Below are 6,039 nucleotides of genomic sequence, written 5' to 3'. Positions count from 1 at the left end.
CTCAGGATTCTCTTTTATGATGGTGGGGGGGGGGGGAGAGGGAGAGGGAGAGGGAGAGAGAGACACTCTAAGTACCAGTGTTGTTCTCTTTTATCATCGATGCACACAACACGACAACGACAACGACGACGACGACGACGACGACCAACTTTGATTCGTCAGATCTTCGTAAATTGTGTAAGAAGCAAAAAAAAAAGTAACATTTTTAAATTGTTAAACAATAAATCAAAAAAAAAAAGATTAAAAAAAAAGAATAGTTTATCTCGCGGGGGAATGTCTACGAGAAGAAAATATTTGTAACTTACGTTATTGTGTCTCTTGTATGCTAATGAAGACCTTTCTCGTTGTAACTCTCTGCAATTAGGCGTCTCCTCCTATTATATTCTCTGTTCTATAAAACCAACTTGATATTATTACTTGGAATGTGTATTATGAAGAATATTAAGATGAGTTTTATTTATTTTTTTTTTTTTTTTTTTTGTTAATTTTATCTTTTATCTTTTACTTTTAAAAATGTAAACTTCTAAAACATGTGAAACAAACATTTTTCATAATTTCGAGTTGAGATTATGAAGAATAAATTAAATAAGAATAATATATGTATATTTTTTTAATAAGATTGATATTTGTATATCGATTAATTATAATAAATTGATATAAGAAATATTAATTTTTAATATTAATTAATTAATTAATAAAATATTATAATTATAATATATATTACATTAATTATATATTATAAAATATATTATATATAATATATATATAATTAATTATATATTAGTATAATAATATATTATATATTAATAAATATATATATATATATATATATATATATATATATATATATATATATATAATGTAATTATTCGAATAAATAATGTTAGTATATAATTTTCCTTTCTTTTATAAACCGGATGTGTGTTATTGGAATCGTTCGAATCTATGGCAAAAACGTAATAAAGATCGTTTCAAATCGAAGGACGAAAAATATAGTAGTATAAGTATCTCGACATGTTACATATATGTATGACATGTTATACATATATATATATTTTTTTTTTCATCGAAGAAAGTAGTCTTTATGCTTTGTTTAACCATAGACAGGAATACGCCCACATGAGTGGTCAATAATCTCTGACTCATAATACCCTTAAACAATAGAATGGGTCCACTTCGTCATCCTATTATCTGTCGCACTTTTGGTGAAAATTAGTTTGCATCCTGTTAATCATATTTTAATGAGTTATTTTTGAAAAATCGATCATTTCTTTGTTGTTTTTTTTTTTTTTGCTATTTCTCTATCGATTTTTATAAATATTTTTATCTGTTTTTTTTTTTATACACTTATGTAATTATTTATTTCCGGTTATAAGAAATATCTATTATTATTCTAGTAATAATAAATGACTCGTAAAGAAAGTTGAAGAAATCCATGAATTCGCATTAATTAAAAAGTTACCGTAAATTTATGAAAAAAATAAAATAAAACAAAACAAAATATTATAAAAATATTTCTAAAAGATAAAAATGTAATATTTTACATTAGATCTTATATTAAATTAGGTAGAATATTATTTATCTATGTATATTTTATTTTTAATAAAATCCGAAAAAAATACGTGGAAATTATTTCATATTTCAATTTTCTTTTGTTGTTGTTGTTGTTGTACTTTTCAATCTACAATAAATTTAATTATAACTAAAATTAAAAAAAATTAAATTTAATTTTAAGTAATCTAAAATAACTTTTAATAATTCTATTTATAATTAAATATTATTGAGTTAACTAATAATTATTTCATTTAAACATACAATATCCTATTTTAATTGATCAAAATTAGAGAAAAAAAATAGAAAAAAAATAATAATAAAAAGATCAAAGAAATATAATAATATAGTTGAATATTGAAAGAAGAAATTTGAAATGTTCGATCAATCGAGTTACGGTTGATCGGTAAGCTTATGTCATCGATGCATAACGTAACATATATATATATATATTTATGAAGACACACCCTCACACACATACATACAAGTTGTCAAAAGGTTTATGTTCTTATTTCGATCGACGTTCACGAGACATCGCAAAGAGAGACACTTCCGAGTAGAATAATCTTGAAATAAAAAGGACGTTCCGACTTTCTAACAGGTGCCAGACGAAAATTTCCTTTCAAGTAGGCCAACGTAAGTATATAAGACCTATACTTTAAACTTCAATGTATTTTCGTACTTCATTAGAATTTTATTCACGTATATAATATATAGAAGTGTAAAACATACGATGTTAAGCAAATGTAAACGCGTGATTTTGTTAATCTTACTACAAATTGATTGATTGTAAGTCTGTTTGAACAGACGACACGTGAATTATTTTACGAATCACTTTGAACAATTTCATTTAAACGTAGGTATGCATTTCGTTATCGAACAGGAAACGAATGATATTATATTTAAGCTACTGACTATATACCTTGCTAGACTTCTCTCTTTGATTTAACGAAATATATATATATATATATACGTACGATGTAATATGTCTCGTACGTGTTTCAACATCAGATAAGATACTTCAAAAATGAAATTCTATCTCTGGGGCAATAAGCTCTGACTTTCAGGAATTGTATCCATGATCTATATATTACATATTCTTATAGCATATCTTACGTTACATTGAAATTATTTGTAAATATAATTAGATAAATTAAATATTGTTTTTTACATTTATTAAATTACACAAAATTTGAATTCAATGTGTGTGACTATAATTATAAATTTGTATCAACGTTAAATTGAAATTATTTGTAAATATAATTAGATAAATTAAATATTGTTTTTTACATTTATTAATTTAAACAAAATTTGAATTCAATGTGTGTGACTATAATTATAAATTTGTATCAACGTTACATTGAAATTATTTGTAAATATAATTAGATAAATTAAATATTGTTTTTTACATTTATTAATTTAAACAAAATTTGAATTCAATGTGTGTGACTATAATTATAAATTTGTATCAACGTTAAATTGAAATTATTTGTAAATATAATTAGATAAATTAAATATTGTTTTTTACATTTATTAAATTACACAAAATTTGGTTTCAATGTGTGTGACTATAATTATAAATTTATATCTATAAGTAAATGAGTATATTTTTTTCTTTAATTACAGTATTATAAATCTGTATTGGGATCTCTAACACTTGAATACGCTATCTGGTAGCTAAATTCAAAATTAGAGTAAATAGGTCGAATTGCTACGCCACACATGGGGATCTCTAGTACTTGAATACGCTATCTGGTAGCTAAATTCAAAATTAGATTAGATAGGTCAAATTGCTACGCCACACATGGGGATCTGTAGCACTTGAATACGCTATCTGGTAGCTAAATTCAAAATTAGAGTAAATAGGTCGAATTTTGCCACCCCACACCCCTGCCCCAGAGATCGCAATACTTAATATTTGAATTTTACTGAATTTCCAATCAAATTTTTGACCATTCTTCAATGATTGTAATTTTCAAGAAAAAAGAAACATAGTAATTTGTGAACTTCTTTTTATTTTTTTTTATTTTTTTTTGAAAAAGAACAAGTGAAAACAATGACCCTCGCAGTTTGAATCAAAAGAAAGTAAAGTTACACGATCCGATTCCATACGATTTCAATAAATTACGTGCTAAACGGTGCGTTCGATTTGTCGAGGAGTGAAAAGTGATGAATCAAAAGAAACGATGGAGGAAGGGAGAGTTGAGATGGAGGAGGAGGAGGAGGAGGAGGATTTACTTTTCGATCTGGGTGAAGATCGAAGGAATAAAAAAAAAAAAAAATAGAAAGAGATCGAAAGTATCGCGTAGGATCTGTGATTTTCCTTTTCGTTCGTTCGTTCGTTCGTTCATTCGATTTACGGATCAGCGAGTGTTGATTTCACACGCCGATAAATTCTTAGAATTTTCTAAAAAAAAAAAAAAAAAAAAAAATACATTAAAGGTCCCTTCCAGTTGAGCTCACTAATATCATTTTTTTGTTTTTTAATTCCATTTCATTTTCTTATATTTATTTATTTATTTATTTATGATTTGAAGAAATGAGAAAGGGAGAGAGAGGGAGAGAGAGAGAAATAGAGTCGAATATAAGAAAGGAAAATTATTCTTAATTGATTCGTTTATTGTTGGTAATAAAATGAATGGTTAATTGAGAGAAAATAAAAAAATCACGATTTCGCGGTAAATTTAATTAATGTTTGTATTAAATAAGAAAATAAATCGTTTATAATGAGTTCTTCAAGAATTAATACGTACGTTTAGATTTAAATGAACACGTACACGCATCCACCTACGCACGTACCCATATTAAACCTGTAGAAATGAAAAGAAATGAAAAGAAAAGAAAAGAAAAAGGTTTATTCGTTATGAAAGTAAATTAATCTCCATAACGTTAATCTTACCCCCGCTACTCGTGTGCTCATTTGTCTCTTTTCTATGCATCGTGTTCAAGAGTAACAACAAGTTGACCTTCTTACAAAGATCGTATTTAAGTTTAGTCCTTGTTACTCGTGAAGATGATACTTCGTTAAGAATTTCCTAATGAATGTTAGTTATCCGAAGAATTAAACGAAAATAATTAATTACGTTTCTCAAACTTCTTGGATTAACTTCATGCATACGGCCATTTTGAAATTTCTTTTAATTAAATAAGAATCCTTAAGATTGATTTCAATAATTTCAATGTTTTTCTTTGTACAAAGATTTCATTAGACAGCAGCAGATGATTAATACAATTTTACAACTCATGAAACTATCCTAAGATATTTTTGTCGCTGATAATTAAAAAGATTATTGAATTATTTGATTATTGTATTTTCTTGTTATATATATATTTTTTTTTTGTTTAAGTAAATAAACCGAAACTAGGGAAATCTGTATAATGGGTTTTATCTCATTCTTTTCCTCCCTACCAACTTTTAAATATAATTTCATCAAATTTGATCGTCCCGTTCACCCACCTAAAAAGTTTCACTCTTCAAAAGTTCAAAATTGATGGATTACTTAACGAACTTTCCCACATTCAGAGGTCAGGGACTCCTTTAAAAGCATTTCCTCGAACTCGTCGACTTGTTATAATTCAGTGAGAGGAGTGGTCCACATAGAAAGAATGAAAGAATGAAAGAATGAAAGAATAAAAGAAATAAACATTCGTTTGGTAAGTCTACTACACGTCTCTCTCTCTCTCTCTCTCTCTCTCTCTCTCTCTGTATAAATGCGAATGCGTAAGAAACACTTTCACCGACACCCGACGTTCGGCCCCTCATAAGAGAAAGTTCCAACGCCCCTCTGTTACGCCCCTGCACTAAACAAATCAACCGTAAAGAGGAAAATATGGTGAGAGAAAAAAAAAAATAAACAACTAGAAAATGGAAGGTGATCTTTTGACCGAGAACGAAAGGACGTTGTCCAAGGACGATTAGATTGTTCCTCCCCTTCCATTCTAAATTAGACCGCCATATTTTGTTATTGTTGTTGTTGTTTACACATACATTTCTTCATTGTTTTACAGATCACGTGTTACATTATTTTATCAAATAAAATGATTGAATAATACATTTTTTGTTTTTTTTTTTTTTAGAAACTTCTATGTGACTTTATACAAGTTTTTTTTCAACAATTTTAACTTCATCGTTATGCTATGCTACATACGAGTAGTTATAATACGACGCCATTTTGCAAAAAAATAATTATTATTTACAAACTTAAATTCGTCGGATTTTCAAAGAAAAAGAAAAAAATTGGATTATCTTTTTTATTATTGCAAAAATGAAAAATGAGATAAATTCTTTAGTAAATTAAACTGTGAGAGATTTTATTTGAGAGACCTTCACGAAAGATTGCAGTTGATGTTCTTCTTTTGCGATCACGTAACACATGCCACCCAACAGGTAGGGCTTTATTTCGTCAGTTTTTTTTTTTTTAAACATAACAATTATCTTCAAACATTGTCATTTGTAAATAGTTAGTTATATTTCATCGTGATTTTTGG

At 27.1% G+C, this 6,039-nt stretch overlaps 1 long non-coding RNA gene across 1 annotated transcript in view; it reads right to left on the bottom strand.

Moving 5' to 3' along the window:
• The window catches only part of LOC149030638 (uncharacterized), an 84,513-nt gene that overhangs the window by 14,479 nt on the left and 63,995 nt on the right, over positions 1–6,039 (bottom strand). The gene's annotated exons all lie outside the window — the stretch shown is intronic.

Source organism: Polistes dominula, unplaced genomic scaffold (genome assembly GCF_049000335.1).
Source record: "Polistes dominula isolate Pdom_NZ unplaced genomic scaffold, Pdom_raw_medaka contig_77, whole genome shotgun sequence".
In the NCBI taxonomy this organism is placed as follows: domain Eukaryota; kingdom Metazoa; phylum Arthropoda; class Insecta; order Hymenoptera; family Vespidae; genus Polistes; species Polistes dominula.
The sequence above is the reverse complement of the archived record's forward strand: the minus strand, read 5'-3'. Positions and strand labels throughout refer to the sequence as shown.